Source organism: Microcebus murinus, chromosome 8 (genome assembly GCF_040939455.1).
Source record: "Microcebus murinus isolate Inina chromosome 8, M.murinus_Inina_mat1.0, whole genome shotgun sequence".
Classification (NCBI taxonomy): Eukaryota; Metazoa; Chordata; class Mammalia; order Primates; family Cheirogaleidae; genus Microcebus; species Microcebus murinus.
Window position 1 is genome coordinate 69,416,290 of NC_134111.1, and position 18,715 is coordinate 69,435,004.

General features: G+C 33.3%; 1 pseudogene; it reads left to right on the top strand.

The window, feature by feature from the left end:
- Window positions 1-4,958: 4,958 nt before the first annotated feature.
- Window positions 4,959-5,608, top strand: LOC105877956 (MOB-like protein phocein pseudogene; annotated as a pseudogene).
- The last annotated feature ends 13,107 nt before the right edge of the window (window positions 5,609-18,715 follow it).

Consider the following 18,715-nt stretch of genomic DNA (forward strand, 5'->3'; position numbering starts at 1 on the left):
AAGAGAATTGGGCAGATACTTCTGCTCAGAATGTGATTCAGCTGAGTGAGAATCACTACAAAGACAATACAAGTTGCAGGGGAAGGGAATAAAGGACAAATGAAAGAGAGAGGTACTCAAAGAATTAGTCATTCGTGGAATGATATAAAGACCTTCCTGAGAAGCCTCTGCTAAAATTGCTTTTATGCATTCAGATCCAAGGAGGTATTTCCCTTGCATTAGGTTCTGCCCAATGGATGAGTGTATTGGTCTTATTCAGGCTTCCCCCTTAGTTGTTACTTTTACAAAGATGTGGTAGGAGAGTTAAATTCACAATCTGTAGAGATGGATCAAGGCAAGGCACATAAAACATACCTATCAGGAGTGAATTTTAATAGATACTAAATGAAACAAGTCTTCTGAAGCCTCTGAAATGTTGAAATTACAAGCAAATCTGGACTGGTTATATGATGATACTGAATTACTCTCTAATTTTATGGCTTTGACTCAAGTGATGATTGATGTTGTAATTGAAGAGTTTCCAGATGCGTGGGCTCTTTGTGTTAATCTACTAACAAAGGAGCAGGATTATGTAAGGGAAGCTGTCAGTGACCTCCTGCCTCAGATCCCATGAGTAGAATTGAATGATGGAAATGATTAGGATTATTCAGAAAAAAAGAAGAATGAAATGAATGGGAAAAAAAAACTCAAGACATTTAAATTGGGTGGAATGTAATCATATGGTTCATTTAAAAATATATAGAAAAGGAGAGGATAGATGGAATAGCTATGAAAATTTTAATGAATCACTGTAATAAATTATGTGATTAGGCTGATTCACCAACTCCTCCATATATCCTACCCTTGATGAATTTTAAAAATCTAATGATGGCATTTAATAAATCTGCAGTATCTTCCAAAGCAGTGTTAAAAGTGTGGGAGTTTTAAAAGAATACTATTCTGAATGACAAAATAGCCAAGGACCAAGGGCACAATTTTGCAGCAGGCAAACAGTCTTAGGCAGCTCAGCTTGCCATAACAAACTATTATAGTCTAAGGGTTCAAATAGAAGACATTTATTTCTCACAATATTTCTCAATTTATTTCTCACAATTTCTCTGCAAACTGGAAGGTTAAGATAAAGGTGCTGGCCAATTTGGTTTGATAAAAGCTTTCCTCCTGTCCTGCAGATGGTTGCCTTCTTGCTAAATCTTCAAATGGTAGAGAGTTTGGTTTCTCTTCCTCTTCTTATAAGACACTAATACCATCATGGGAGCCCCACCCTCATGACTTCTAAACCTAATTGCCACCCCAAAAGTCCCACTTACAAATATTGTTACACTGGGGTTTAGGGTTTCAACATATGAATTTGAAGACAGACATGAATATTCATTCCAGAATAGTACTTAAGGCCATTTGCATTGGTATGTAAATAAATTACCCTGGGCAGTAAAGTAACTTTATTGGAATTGCTAGACACTGGTGCACAAAATGTGAATATACCTAAACCTAATTAAAAAGTAAAGGGCAGTATAATTAAGTGACTGGGATATAGTAAAATATTCAAAAGTAAAAATGTGGTTCAAAACAGGAATTAATGAATAAAATTTACATAAGTTTGTTGTATTAACCCTACCAGAATGTATTACCAAAATGGACATGATGTATGAATGAGGAAATCTTGCCTTACCAAAAAAGTGGAAACAAAGATGTCATGCAAATCTGCTCTTCATTTTCTAGTAATTGGGTATATTTGATGGCATCTTTTAGAACTATCTAAATCCAGTCAAGTCATTAATATAAAATAATATAGGATACCTAAAAAGAGGGTAGGGGAAAAAAAGAAATTCAAGAAATTTCAGTTTTGATTAATGAAATGTTAGATGCAGGTGACTTAGTATCCACAAATTCCTTGCTTAATAGTCCAGTATAGCATGTGAGGAAAGCTGATGGATCCTGGAGGATAACTCAAGACTCTAGAGGACAAAATAAAGAGGAGTTCAATATCATCACCCATGCCTGATGTAGTGTTAAAATTTCAAGTTGTACAATAAACTAAGGAAGGTCGATATTCTGTGATCAATTTGACTAATGCTTCCCTTTAGATTCCTATTGTGAAAGAAAGTAAATTCAAATTTGCATTTAGACTTTAATACATTTCTGTGCTCAATACAAGAATATTTAATTAAGGAATATTTAATCCAATATTCCTTATTGCCACAACCTGGTGAAAAGAAATATTGATTTGATTCAATCAAAAACTACTAGTATTCATTGCATCAATAATATAATATTGATAACTAAATCTAAAAATCAAGTTAAGCATGAATTCTAAATGTTAATTAATTGTATGACCACCAGCCCAGGTCCCTATGGCTTTACTGGTGAATTCTACCAAACATTTAAATAAGAACAAATGCCAATGGTTCTCAAATTATTCCCAGGAATTAAGGAGGAGAGAACATTTTCTAACTCACTTTATGAGGCAAGTATTACTCTGATACCAAAGTCAGACAAAAACACTACAAGAAAATTATATGCCAATATCCATGATGAACATAGATGCAAAAATTTTCAACAAAATACTGTTAAACTGAATTCAACAGCACAGTAAAACAATCAATCCAACTAAAATAAGGCCCAGCATAAAATGTTAAGATTCCTAGTAATTACACTGGTAAGAACTATCAGCAACATTCCTCAACCAATCATGAGTTTTTGTCTCTCTAGCTTCAAATTTAGAACAAGAGTTACAAAGACTGGTTTCTGAAGAAATCGCATACCACATCCATACATTTTCTTATTCACATAGTAACAAAGAAAAGAGTTTAATTTGAATGATGCTTTAAACAGCATCAGGCTCTCTTGAAGCTTCAAATGAACATTGAGCCATCAAACCCCACACTAACTGGATGCTCAAATGATATTAAAAATAAAAGCAACTAGCAAACTCAAGCTGACTAGAGCCCTTAGCAAAATCCCATGACTATTATCCAGCAGTCATAGAATTTAGACTAGAATATTACCTGAAGCTGCCTCATAAGCAGGATGTCCACAGATAGTAGCTAAAGGGTAAAGAGAATCAACACTCAATCTGGAAGTCTGCATTGCAACTAGTAGATGCTTTTCACTTTTATTAAAGAAGAAAAAGATAACTTCACTTAACAGATAGAATTTAGGGTTGTATTAATTATGGAACTAGATAATAAAAATAACATAATATGGATTTATGCCAATTATTTAGTAGCCAATGGATCAGCCATATGGTCCAGAAAGTAAGCCTTAGGTGACTAGAAGTAAAGAGAAATCCCAGTGTAGAGACTGTTATGAAAAACTTTATGAAGTTCTAGAGGAAATAAATAAAAGTGGGGCAGGCTGATGCCCTTTAAAAACAACAAAACAAAAACGATAAACTTTCAAAGTCAGAGTGGTACCGAAACCAACAAGTAGATATATACTGTGTGCTCTTGAGGACACAAAATGAATAAATACAGAGATATTCAATAAATTTACAAAAAAAATAGATGCATCCCACTCTACGCTCAGATGCTCAAAAAGTAATTAACAATTTTTCTCTTAATTAACATTAACATCAGAGACTAAAAACAAGTACAAGTTACCTATTGAGAGGATCCAGGCCGCCCATAGTTGGCAAATGGATTACACTGACTCATTACTCCTGATTTCAGGCATATATTTATAGGTCTTTACCAGGTAGATATTCATTCTAGATTTCAATATGCATATGAGGTAACTGAATCGATACCTCTAACACTATTGGAGGCCTTGAGAAAACATGATTTCAGTTTGGGTGCCCCACTTCTATATTACTAATCAAAGAGCCCATTTTATGGCAAGTACAGTACAACACTGGGCTGAGACACAACGTATCTTGGAATTACAACATAATTTCCCATCAACAAATTATTAAATAAAAATTGGAATGTACAATTAAAACATATGCTTACTAGAGGGATGAGGTCAGAAACATCGGCATAGGAATCCCTGGACTCTCCTTCCTCCAGAAGACACACTGATTTGATAACAATACGTGGACACATTGCCTTTATGAGAGATCCAGAGATCAGTTCAGAGGCTCCTTCACTGTGGACAAGCTCAAAACCAGCTGCATTAAAGATGGTTTAAATTGACAATTCACACTCTCTTGCTATAATTCCTCCCCCTGACATAGAACCACATGATTGGAAAGAATGTGCCAGCTCCCAGGTTCTCCCTGGAGAATAAAGGGGAGGACTGGACTGCATGTCCACTGTTCTGACTTTTCAGAGGGCTGCCCAAGGGACTGGTTTCTGTGCTGCCTGAATATCAAAGCTGACAGGAAAGTGCACATTCTCCAAGATATGTCATATTTTACATAACAAACCAAGTCTCAACAAATTTAAGACGACTGAAATCATATCAAGTATTTTTTCCAACTATAATGGCATAAAACTAGAAATTAATAGCGGAAGGAAAACTAGGAAATTCACAAATATGTGGCAATTAAACAACATATCTTTGACAACCAATGAATCAAAAAAAATAAAAGGGAAACTAAAAAATATCTTGAGACAAATTAAAATGGAAACACAACATACCATTGTGTTTCAGGAAACATTATATTAAGAGGAAGTTTATAGTGGTAAATGCTGACACTAAAAAATAAGATCTCAAAGAAACAACCTAACTGTACACCTCAAAGACCTAGAAAAAAACAAAGTTCAAAGTTAGTATAAGGAAGGAAATAATAAAGATTAGAGAAGAAACAAATGAAGTAGAGAATACAAAACATTAGAAAAAAAAAATCAATGAAACTCAGAATTGATTTTTATTTAAAGATCATCAAAATTGAAAAACCTTTAGACTGGAAAAAAGAGAAGATTAAAATAAATAAAACAAGAAACCAAAAAGGAGACAATCCAACTGATGCCACAAAGATAGAATATGAGTCATAACAGAGCCACCCAAACACTGGCACTATGATCATGGTGGAGGGGACTGCAGTGCTGAGGCAGAACAGGCCTGGTACCAAAGCATAGGATTTCTATAATTGGCCTGATAAATCCTTTGATGAAATGCACAGTACACTAGCTGTTCAGTAGTATAGTCAACAAAACATAACAGATTGCCCCAATACTGACAAAATTCTTGAACCACCTGAAGGCCAAGATGAAGGTATATGGAAGTCTGAACCTTTAAGGCAATTCTGCCTTCAGCCAAGTGGACTTGCTGTCAAACTTCAGAGTGAATGCCATCCAGATGCTTATGCTCAAATGACACAAACTGAACAATGGATTTTTTCTTTGTGCATCTCATAAAATTCCAAAAAAGAGTGTCCTGCTATAGACTATACTAGACATACCCTTGATAGTACTGTATGTCTTCTGAATAGCAATAAGAATCATCTGTAGAAAAACTACAATTAGTATGCCATAGGATTTACAGAATATGTTCACGTGATTATTTTCATCACTGGCAGATATTTGATGAATATGAAAATGAAATATTTTTGTGTCATCTGTGTACTAAATTTGTGATGAAACATAATTTGATGTCCAAGGATAACCTGATTGTACCAATTTTAGAAGAGGAAGTTCAGAATTCAGTTTCTAGGGAAAATGAAGCATGAAGGAAATCATATAGAAAAATGTACTGATCACATAATTAACACTAATTTTGTACTGTATATATATCATTTTAGATACATCAATCATGTTTCCATATTATAGCTTCTTTGTTTAGTGTAGGTTTTTGTATGCTGTGTTTGCCTTTTAAAATGGGAAATACTTTTTAAGTTATTCACAAGCTGTGTATTCTTAGTGTGGCACTCATGGTTTTTAAATAAGATTAGTATTAAATGTTTATGATGCCTGTTAATAAAAGAATTTACAGTTTGATAAAAAAAAAACTAAATAAAATAAAATGAGTCATAACAGACAACTATGAACAGACAACTATGAATTACATGCAAAAGGATTGGATGACCTAGAAGAAATCAATAAATTCCTAATAACATACATCCTACCAAAACTGAATCGTGAAGAAATAGAAAATATGAACATACCTATAACTAGTAAGTATATTAAATCGGTAATCAAAAACCTCCCCGCAGAGAAAAGCCCAGGTTCACATGGCTTTTCTGGTGAATTCTACTGAATATTTAAAGAATGATTAACACCAATCATTCTGAAAATTTTTCCAAGATTTTGAGAAGGGAAAACTTTCTAATTCATTTTATGAGGCGCACATTACTCTGATACCAAAGCAAGACAAAAACACTGCAAGAATAGAATTATATGCCAATGTCTCTGATGAACATAGATGCAAAAATCTTCAACAAAATACTATCAAATGAATTAAATAGCACATTAAAAGTCTAATATACCCCGGCCAAAAATATTTACCCCTGGGATGTAAGAATGGTTCGACATATGCAAATCAATCAATGTGATACACCACTTTAACAGAACAAAAGATAAAAATCATATGATCAACTCAATATATCCAGAAAAAACAAAAAATAGTCACCATTTCATAATAAAAGCACTCAGCATTTTTTTCATAGCTTTGTTCATCATTTGTATATCTTATTTTGAAGACCTCTCTGTTCATGTGTCATTTGCCCACTTTTTAATGGGATTATTTGGTTTTTTTTCTTGCTGAGTTTTTTTGAGTTCTTTATAGATTCTGGATATTAGTTCTTTTTTGAATTCATAGTTTGGGAATATTTTCTCCCATTCTATAGGTTGTCTATTCTATTGACTATTTCTTTTACTGTGCATAAGCTTTTTAGTTTAATTAAGTCATTTGTTTATTTGTGATTTTACTGAATTTGCTTTTGACGTCTTAGTCATAAATTCTTTGCCGAGGGCATTGTCCAGAGGAGTTTTTCTTAAGTTTTTTTTATAGAATTTTTATACTTTCAGGTCTTACATTTAAGTCTTTATTCCATATTGAGTTAGTGTTTTATATGGTAAGAGATAGGGATGCAGTTTCATTTATCTGTATATGGCTATTCAATTTTCCAAGTGCTATTTATTGAATAGAGTATCCTTTCTTTGATTTATATTTTTCAAAAGGAGATGTACAAATGGCCAATGATGTTGAGTGATGCTCAACATCACTAATCATCAATACAAACCACAATGAGATAGCATCTCTCTAGTCATAATGGCCCTTAATAAAAAGTCAATAAACAATAAATGTTGGCATGGATGTGGTGAAAAGGGAATGCTGGTAGAAATGAAATATTGTTGGTAGAAATGAAAATTAGTATATCTCCTATGGAAAACAGTATGGAAATTTCTGAAAGAACTAAAAATAAATCCACCACTCAATCCAGCAATACCTCTACTGGGTATCTACCTACTAAAAAAAAAGTCATTATATCAAAAAGATACCTGTACTTGTATGTTTATAACAGCACAATTCACAAAAACAAAGACATGGGGCTAACTTAAGTGTCCACCAACCAATGAGTAAAGAAAATGTGGTGCATATATATACCATAGAATACTACTCAGCCATAAAAATAATAAAAATAATGTTTTTTGCAACAACCTGGATGGAACTGGAGGTCATTATTCTAAGGTAAGTAATTAATTCAGGAAGGGAAAATTAAACACTACATGTTCTCACTTATAAATAAGATCTAACTAATGGTACACATGGTCAAACAGAGTAGAATAGTAGACAATGGAGATACCAAAGGTGGGGTGGAAGGAGGGAGAAAAAATATCTTTTGTGTTCAGTGTACACTGTTCTGGTGATGAATACACTAAAAGTCTATATCTCACAACTACTATCCAATATATCTATGTAAAAACAAGCCTGTAGCAATCAAAACAGCATGGTATTTGCATAAAAGTAGACACATAGATAACAGAACAGAATATAGAACTCAGGAAAAAATCTACGCCTACAGCCAACTGATCTTTGACAAAGCAGACATCATCATACACTGCATCTCCTATCCAGTAAATGGTGCTGGGAGAGTTGGCTAGCCACATGCAGAAGAAGAAACTGGTTCCCACAAGTGAATCAGCAATTTAAAAAAAATTATCCCATTAAAAAGTGAGCAAAAGAGATGAAGAAATATTTTTCAAAAGCAGAGAAATGAATGGCCAACAAACATGAAGAAATGTTCAACATCACTAATCACCAGGGAAATGTAAATCAAAACCATAATGAGATACCACCTTACTGTTGTCAGAATGGCCATTACTAAAAAGCCAAAAAACAATAGATGTTAGTGCAGATGCACATGTGGTGAAAAGGGAACACTTATTCACTGTTGATTGGAATGTAAATTAGTACAGCCTCTATGGAAAACAGTACGGAGATTTCTCAAAGAACTAAAAGTAGACCTTCCTTTCAATTGAGCAGTCCCACTACTGAGAATCTACCTAAATGAAAAGAAGTTGTTATATCAAAAAGACAGTTGCATACATATGTTTATTGCAGCACAATTCACAATTGAAAAGATATGGACTCAACCTAAGTGCCCATCAACTGATGAATGGATAAAGAAAATGTCACTGGTAAACTGGTAGGAAAAATACTGAATGCTAGGTTAGTTATTTTTCTCAGAGTTTTCAGTAAGGTCAATATGGCACAAGAAAGAAACAATTTGAAGGTCACTATTACAATGGAATTACAGAAAGAGAAAGAAGGAAATACAGGTTTTCCAAGAGAGAACATTTCTGCCTACAGCCTACAAACTGAATTTACTTTGAGGCTCATTATTTAGGAGAATGGCAGGAGAATGGGCAATGGGAGAAGAGGACAAAAAAGAGAACGCTTAGCAGGAGAAAAGCTTAAAAAACTCTGTCTTGCTAGACAAGGGGGCCAGGGTGGAAAACCAGGATCAGATTCAGAATGGAGCTTCCCCAGCTAAGGAAAGTGACTCAATATCATAGTAAATGACTATTGCATATGCATCAATGAGGGCAAGATCTGGGCCATTTACTACTTAACATCCCATGAAGAAAATCCAAAGTCATGATGAAATTTCTTAACTCTAAAATACTTCAGTTTTATGATTTGATTTGTATAAGAATCAAACTTACTTGCTCTTTGCCCAGAGTCTGAAAAAGTCTAATGTAGGAAGAAAGGTGACTAACCATTGAAATTAAAGCTGAAAGAGGCTACAGCACAGTCTTCAGGAGCTCAGTCTAAGGTGCCAGACCCGCTTTCAAGTCACGTATGACCCTGGGAGAGTTACTTCTCTCCTCTCTCTAAGCTTGGGTTTCCTAATCCTTAAATTAGGGGCTATCTCTTGAAGTTTATATGAAAATTAAATAAAATTAGGCATAGAAACTACAAAGCATAATGCCAGACACATAGCAAGCACTGGATAACTATTAATATAGGTTCTTATTACAAAACATTTATATGGAACATGAATCCTAAATTAAGATATGGCAAAAAAAAAAATGTCATTTAGAAGTTTTAAAGATATTTCCTTAATTAAAAGATATGACCATAGCTCTTTTTGTTATGACTAATAACAGAAAGCTCATAGTAAGAATGACTCTGATAATCAATTTAATATTAGATTATATAAATAGCAAATATATGGACTTTAAATATATAAGTAGCAACAAAGATAATCATAATAAGAAATACTCAAGGGCAAATGTCTTCCTAAAGGGGACAAAAAAAAACTGAATTAAGAATCTTCTCTCAAAACTTAGCTTATTGCTCATTTCAAATAGGTAACACCCAACAAACATAAGATATCTGCAGTTAAAAAAAAAAAATGGGCAGACTTCATGACATAGACATTGAATATATAATTCAATCCACTCCTAACTCTGTTCTCACCTCACCAACCCTAAATTGATACTAAGGAAAGTAAACCAAGAAAATTTTAAGAATCCTCATTATACAATCCTCATATTCTTTCTCCAATGGAAAAAAGCAGATTAAAGATGGGCTTTCCCTCTGTGGGAAAGTTAAGCCACCAAACATGGAAATTCCTCTCTATTACCACATGTTCTAAGCGGCACAAGATAAACAGTTATTTTAATCCTCTCTTTGGTATCTCCAGGTAAGGAGAAAAGCAGATATAGAAGAAAAATGGCTATGATCACATAAGCAGCAATAAACTGTGGCTTAGAAGAACTGTGGGGAATAGGGAAAACAAACTTGCTGGGGGAGCAAGAAGCTAATAGATAAATAAATTGTGATTTAATGGAATTCTATAAAACAAGAAGAAGAAACTCCACCTACATCCAACAACTTGGAGGAATCTCATAAACATAAATATTGAACTAAAGAAGAAAATTCGTTAGGAATACAGTTTAATTTCTTGTTCATAAGTACAGAAATTGTTTATCATACACATTATTTCTTTTACTTTAACATGTACAAACACGCATTTACTTGCCTGTATTTTAATGTAGGGTCATAGATTTTTTTTTTTTACTAATACGGGTCTGCAGATGAGACCCGTATCAATTATCATTGATAATTTCCAACAAGGAACAAAAACTTCAAAACAACTATGAAGTAAACTGAGTGTATATATAGCACCAGTTAACCTAACAGGTTGTTTAAGTAGAAGTCAGTTAAGAAAGTGGCATAGAGTAAAATGAGATGATCTATTCACAGAAAATACAGAGGAAAATGACAGAAAGAAAAACAATTAGAAAAAGATCATCATCTAGATGACAGGGACAATGATGATTTAATAAAAGATATTTAGCCTTCCTGTAGTATTGAACTCAGAGCAGAAAAAATATTTAAACACATAATTTAAAAAAAATTAAATAAAGAAAAATTTGAATGTTAACACAAAGGAAAAATTAATAAATACTCAGCAGTGATTTTTTCAACAAGAAAAATTACTTTTTTAAGTAGCATTGAATTTCCAGGACAAGAAATATTTCTTGTGACATTAAAAGAGGAAACAAAGTGAATCACTTAGAAGAGTAAAAAATTAAGCTGGCCTCAGAATACTCTAAATAATGTACAGTTCCAAAAAATAATATGGCAACAATGTTCACAAATTTCTCAGGTAAATAAAATGTGAACCAAGAAATTTAGACCCAGCTAAATTGTCCTAGGATACAGACATTCCCAAACATGGAAAAATTCAAGAAATTCGTGCTGACTATATATGAATATAGAACTGAAACTAAATAAGTGATTGATTCACAAGTGATGGAATTACATTCCAAAAATATGTGAATGACATAAAATTTGACAATACATTGTCTCTCATCTTTTTTTACTTAATTACAAAAAGATCTTTTAGAAACTAATAATCCTTGTGATGAAAAACAAGCTTAGCTATTCCTTCAGTTTGCATATTTTTCCTTCTGCTAAATTCAACTGAAATTAAAATTAATGCATTTCATTATTAAATAGCTTTTAGCATATCTCATTTTTATAAAAATATTATTTCTATCTAGCCTTTTATTCCAGTGCAAAGAGATCTAAAATTATAATTACTTAATATTAATTCAATGGCTATTTCTGGGTGTGACATTTGATAGGTTTTTTTCTCGTATAGTTTGAACTCCTTATAATGCATTTCAATGCCTTTGTAACATATTTTACCAAGACAGTAACATCATTATTATAAAAGAAATAAAAGGTAGAATACATAGAAAATCATAGGTGCAATGAAGATAAAATTTGTCTAGCCACTTTGACCTTTGCTCTAACAAAAACCTTCATTTTCCATACTAAGCTGATCAAAATCCTACATCTGACTGCATACCAAATGCATACCATTAATTTTTAAAATATTAAATTAATTAAAAAAAGCAGAATGTCATGCTAGCAGCCCACTTGGCCAAAGAATCTTAAGAAAAATTTCCTCATTAATCTCCTGTCAAGGAAAAGTATTAATTGCTTCTAAAAGAAAAACTGCTAGAAGAAAGGAAATGATTTGAAAGGACTTAAAGCTGTGCTCTCTCACAAATCTCATAAATGATTATTATTCTGTACATTACAGACTGAATGACTATAATGTGCTCCGTTATGGATGCTATTGTGTTTCTCTGATGGGTACAGGATTTTTCAGTGTACCCAATATTGTAAGGCTCACCGGGGGCCTTCTAGTTCCAAAGCATTATGTAAATGCAATATATTAACAACTGATCTTATATTTGGAATGTCAAAAAAAATAAAATTTGGTTTAAAAAATTAAATTATCCCTTTTGTAGGTAAAAAATAAAAGAAAACCAGTTTAAATTAGAAAAAAAACTTCAAAATGTCAGCCCTGTCAAAACAAAAGTTGAAGTAGTTTCAAGTTTAGGGAAAAAAGAATGCTTTTTTAGGGAGAGCAATTATTTCTTGCCTTTTCCAAATGAAGAAGGCTTTCTTTTTAATGAGCTTTTTATTTCTGGTGTTGAGCTCAATTTAAATTTAAATGTTATATTTGTAAATATGATGGAACAATGGTAAATCCTTGATATGAGTTACCTAAGAACATTGGATAACCTCCAATCAAAAAAAAAATTTCAAGGAAGAACAGCTGTACAGATATGATGCCTTTGCAAGTACGTGTAAATCTAGTTAACGTTCAACCTCTGCTGCTTTTAATCTTATAATTCTAACTATGACTTTAAATCCAGTCACATTTCCAAGTTCATAATAACACAAATGCTGCTTTTAAAACCCACACAGAGTTATTTCAATGCATGGAAAACAAGGATTTTAAATCTTATGATCTAATAATTTTTTCCTTTAGTTTTTAATCCTTCTCTCATTTTTAAAATGAAATATGCAGTACTTTATGACTATCATCTCTCTTTTCAAACAAGACCACCTCTTCTCTTTTCTGTTTCTATCAGCATATGAACTTGTTATTCCTACTGAAAGAGCAGAATAAAATGGGAAGAGTAAACCATTATTGTTTTTGATGTTGTTGTTTGAAAGTATGTCAATATTGCTCTAATCAAAAGGTGTCAGGATGGTATACCAACAAACACCACCATTGAAATCCACCACTTTGTACCCACAAAAAATTTATGGTGATTAACTTGATTAAATTGGTATTGTAATTACCATACCTTATTATTTTTTGTTTGTAATCTATTTGGATAAATAAGTTTAAAAACTGCTTTTAGGCCGGGCGCGGTGGCTCACGCCTGTAATCCTAGCTCTTGGGAGGCCGAGGCGGGCGGATTGCTCAAGGTCAGGAGTTCAATACCAGCCTGAGCAAGAGCGAGACCCCGTCTCTACTATAAATAGAAAGAAATTAATTGGCCAACTGATATATATATAAAAAAAAAAAATTAGCCGGGCATGGTGGCGCATGCCTGTAGTCCCAGCTACTCGGGAGGCTGAGGCAGGAGGATCGCTTGAGCCCAGGAGTTTGAGGTTGCTGTGAGCTAGGCTGACGCCACGGCACTCACTCTAGCCTGGACAACAAAGTGAGACTCTGTCTCAAAAAAAAAAAAAAAAAAAAAAAAAAAAACTGCTTTTAGTTTTCATCAAAGAATTAGTTATTTGTATTCTCAAACATTTAGATTGTTTTCCAATTTTAATAATGTAAGCAATGATTGTTTCCTTAAATTCCTAAGATTTAAAATGTTCATTATCGTAATATGCACGTTTTGAAGACTTATGATATATATAACCAAACTGTATTATCGCAAGAAATACAGAGCTCTGACTTGCTTGAGTCCTAAATAACTTAGATCATATATAATTCTTCATCTTTAATATTATATTCAACTTATATTTAATAGTACTTTAAAAATATTAAAGAATATATTTTGGTTTTTGTCAAGATATATTTGACACTCCAGCCTTCCATGAATAATGCTTTTGCCACTGCATTCTCCATTTTTTCTTTATAGAATTACCATGCAGGGTTTTTATTATATTTTTAATTTATGCTATTTTATATTAAATTACACATTAAAAGATCTTAAAACAAAATTTTCATGTATAAAGGTAAATGTTTCTATTGTGTTTCTATTGTATTTAACTGAACTTGCATATTTCAAAATTTTTAAAAGGGAAAACCGGTTCTAGGTACAAGAAAAATATAACATCAATTTGTTATACCAAGTATGCATTAAAAACATACCTTTAATCAACTACATACACTTCAACTCTCAAATATTTATTGTACACTTATAAAGTGTCAGACACTGTGCAAGAAACTGGACATACAGCAATAAAAAAAAAAACAAGTACTGTTGTCTTCCTGAACACAAGTGGAAGAAAGAGAAAGACATTATTCAAATAATCAAAGAGATGAAAGGTAAAATTGTACTTTTGACAAGTGCTACAAGGTCATACACAGTCCTATAAGGATTTATAATATTGGTATTTAACCTAGAAATTTTTTCCTTTTATTTGATAAACTACTTATTTTAACTTATTTTTTACCTGAAGCTAAAACCTAGCTACATTTTAAACATGTTTGTTTCCCATAGCAACCATTTTTGAAATGATGTGGTCCATGTTTATTACATTTTAGAAATTTAACCTTACATGCACCTGTAACCATGGAGAATTTGGAAAGAGAAAACAAATGACCCTCCCCCAAAGTTTGACCCGAAGCAATTATGTGTAAGGTGACTACAGCTAAGAGAGAAAGATTTCTCTTGAAATGGTAATGCAATGAACTTTCTAAAGCAAAAGCAATAGAATTCATATTCAGATGGTACCGACTTACAGTGATCTGCTTTACAATTTTTTTTTGCTTTACAATGGTGCAAAAGTGATATGCATTCAGTAAAAAAGAAAAAAACAACTATACGTCAAATTTTGATCTTTTCCCAGGCTAGCCATATGTGGTATAATAATCTCTCATGATTCTGTGCATCAGCAGCAAGCCACAGCTCCCAATCAGCCATGAAACCATGAGGGTAAACAACCGATACTGTGCTGTGCACTGTGTTGCCAGATGATTTTGCACAGCTGTAGGTTAATGTGAGTGTTCTGAGCATGTTTAGACTGGGCTAAGCTATAATATTCAATAGGTAAGGTATATTAAATACATTTTTGACTTCCAATATTTTCAACTTACATTAGATTTATCAGGACATAATTCCATCATAAGTTGTGGAGCATTTGTATTTAAAAGAGAAGGCTTATTCAAATGTAAAAAAATAGACAAAGTAAGTGAAAATATTATGCAATAAAATCTACTCTTTTTAAACTCCTTGGGGAGTTTAAAATCTATCAAGTATTTATAAATTCACTGGTGTAAATTTTAAAAGATGATGAAAATATCTTAAAAGATGGTGAAAATATCTTTAATTGGCAGATCTTAAAACTTTGTATCTCTTTGAAATTTGACTGTTAACTACAGTTAAATGTAAAACAATTTCTAAAATACTTCAAATATTTAAGTTACTTTAAAAGCAGACTAAAGAAATAAATCATAAACATGTCCTTTTTCTCCAATGCTATTCTTAAACTTGCTAAAATGAATTAGATCTCATCAAACAAAACATAATTTTTACCTTTTCCTGCTTATACTAGGGTAAAAAAAGAAAAGCTTAAGTTGTTATAATGAGACCCAGAATTGAGTAGATGAAGTAGTTCCTTGTTTCTCTTTCAAATCCCATTCCAGGGTTGGCGAGCAGTTGCCACACTTTCTTTAGTCATTCACCACCCAGATTACTTTGATCATATTGCTGCGCCATTTCCTGGGGTGTGGTTTATAATTATCCATACTGTCAAAGCTAGGCTTCAAGAATATCCATGTTCAGCTCACATGAAGGCAAGTGTGATTGTGTATCTCCAGCACTTTAAGACACACTCAAATACTAATAACATAAATTACTTCTGCTCTCATTTTATTGGAAAGAACTTAGTCACATAAACTTTACATTGCAGAAAGGAGGTGGCCAGGAAACAGTCCTTGGCTTGTGGACACATGCCTAACTATAACTTTATTTCTTATCAAAAAAGGGGGAAACATATTTCAATGCACATTTAGCAGTTTTCCTCATCAAGCTGTCTTGTCTTGATGCTTAAAATATATCACCGTGTTTGTTACTTTAAAAAAAAGAACACAATTTTCTACTCACCATCTTATGTCACCTAAAATATACATTCATTCTATAAATACTTATTGAGGAATTACTATATATTGATACAGTAGGTGTGTAGGATATAAAGAATTATATGTCAGAGTTTACCATCATCATCTAGAAGTTTGCCATCATGTCGAAATTGACATGTGCCAATTGATGCGGCAGGTGATTTAAATAGTTTGACATTGAAGGAGTTAATATATCACTCTGGCATGTTAAGTATTTAAGTTAGAGGCACTTCAAAAACAGCAGGTGCAAAAAGATCACTTTGACATTCATGCTGTTTCTTAAAAGCAAGGGATAAAATTCTCATGTGAAAGATGCCTTCCCTGTACTAGAAAGATGAAATATCCTTATCCTCAAGGACAAGAAGTTAAAATAGAATTCTGTACAAATTTTGTGGAAAATAAGACTTAAGACTCCCACATAATTTAGTTGCTTCTTCACAACTTACTACTCCTTGCTATTTCAGTATGTAAGTAACCGACTCTACCTACTTCTTTGGGTCTTCACTTCGTTATGAGGGCTCCCAAGACACACACAATTTGCATTTTGCTTTTCTCCTGTTCATCTATGGTATGTCATTTTAATTCCTGAACCCAGCCGGAGACCCTAAGAGAATGCAGGTGCAATTTTTCCAGTCCTACAGTTTCTGGCAACTCAGATGGGACCTTCAAAGGCTGGGGCACTAGGCTTGTTTTGGAGCCTGCAGATGGGATCCTGAAAGGCCTGACAAAATCACCAGAAGGTAGGAGAGTTCTTACTAAAATCAACTCTCCTGGATCTTTTCTGCAGTGCCCAGTGGAGAGGGGGAAAAAATTTCCTTATCTCTTCTTTTCCAAATTTACCTTGGCAGTAGAAAAACATTTGTAATAATTGCCTCTGTGACTCAAATGTTTATAACAGCACAATTCACAATTGCAAAGTTGTGGACACAACCCAAGTGCCCATCAGTACATGAGTGGATTAATAAAATGTGGTATGTGTATACCATGGAGTACTATTCAGCTTTAAGAAACAATGGTGATATAGCACCTCTTGTATTTTCCTGGATAGAGCTGGAACCCATTCTACTAAGTGAAGTATCTCAAGAATGGAAAAACAAGCACCACATGTACTCACCAGCAAATTGGTATTAACGGATCAACACCTAAGTGGACATATAGGAATAACATTTATCGGGTGTCGGGCAGGTGGGAGTGGGGAGGAGGAGATGGGTATATACAAACATAATGAGTGAGATGTGCAACGTTTGGGGGGGTGGTCACGTTTGAAGCTCTGACTTGAGGGGGGAGGGGAGCATGGGCAATATACGTAACCTTAACATTTGTACCCCCATAATGTGCTGAAATAAAAACAAAAAAAGAAATTGGCTCTTTGAATTGTGACTCTTGTAAATTTATTTCTGGGTACAACATAGATTATTGATGCATAGCCTCCCCAAAACAGTCCTTGTTTTCCTTGTCTCTGCTTTTTGTGTGATTTGTCATAAGGAGGAAAAGCATATAAGTTTTTCCTTTATTTTAATGTCTTGAGAGCTTGGCTTTGTGACCAGTGACAATATTCTCTCTGATCTCTGCCATCTTGAGGGGATGCAAGTTGTCAGGCTTGTGTCAGGTGGTTAACCAGCAGGCTGGGAGTTTGAAACACAAAATGTCTCTTTGGTCAACCGTGCCAGCTCCCAGGGATATTTCTCATAATTGTCTCCTTTCGTTGCCTTGTTAACAATGAAAGGCTTTGCATTCTTAGACGTTCTTTAAGAGAAACTTTGGATCTTGAGGGGGACTGCATCTTTTGCACCCTATTTGGGGGATGCACTTCTGGAATCCATGGTTAAGCTACCAAAAGGCTTATTGGTTTTCAGTCATAAAAAGGGTTATTTTATTTGAATCACAAAGTAGGTATACCTTTGGAGATTTGGATGTTAGTGTCTAAAAGTATTTTTTAGAGAGCTCTTGTCCTAAATGACTGTTTTATTGGTACTTATGGAAAGATTTGGCTTAAAGGAAGAACATAAGCATGTACATAAATTATGCATTCTTTCAGAAAAATAGGAAACAACCTAAAAGTTTTTCAAATTCATGTGACCTGGGGCAATTTGTGGTAAAGATAAAAGCTAGTTTAAATTTGTTGGTTTAATTAAAACGGGCATATCTTCAGAGCAGTCAACATTAAATATGATGTAGATATACAACTTTTACCTGGATTTACTAATCAAAAAGCTTATGTATATTTAAGATTGCAAAAGTATAAATTCAATCTGAGAACGAAATGTACAATGAAAAATGATTTTTTGATGTATTTTAAACACAACAAAAAAAGTTAAAAAGAGCCATACATTTTGACTTTTAGATTCTTTTCTGCTGTGATCTTTTAAATAATTTCCTATTTATCTACAAGCAAACATAACTTAAGATAATGACTAGCTTCATTTAGAGTATCATAGTTTTTAGGAACAATTCAAACATTATTGTTAAAACCAAATAAATAAATGTAGTGGGATAAAAGTTTGTAAATAGCCAATCATCTTTGTGAGTTTTGTTTCCAGAGAAGTGCCTCCTACTCTCACATCATATGGAGGCCTAACTTAGATGGGAGTCCACCTACAATTACCTTTTAAAACGAGACTCAGCTGTTTAACCGGACTTAAACTATTCTCATTACTAAGAGACTGAGTCAATAAGATATTGGACAATATACTTAGATTTGCTGTTTTCTGTTTT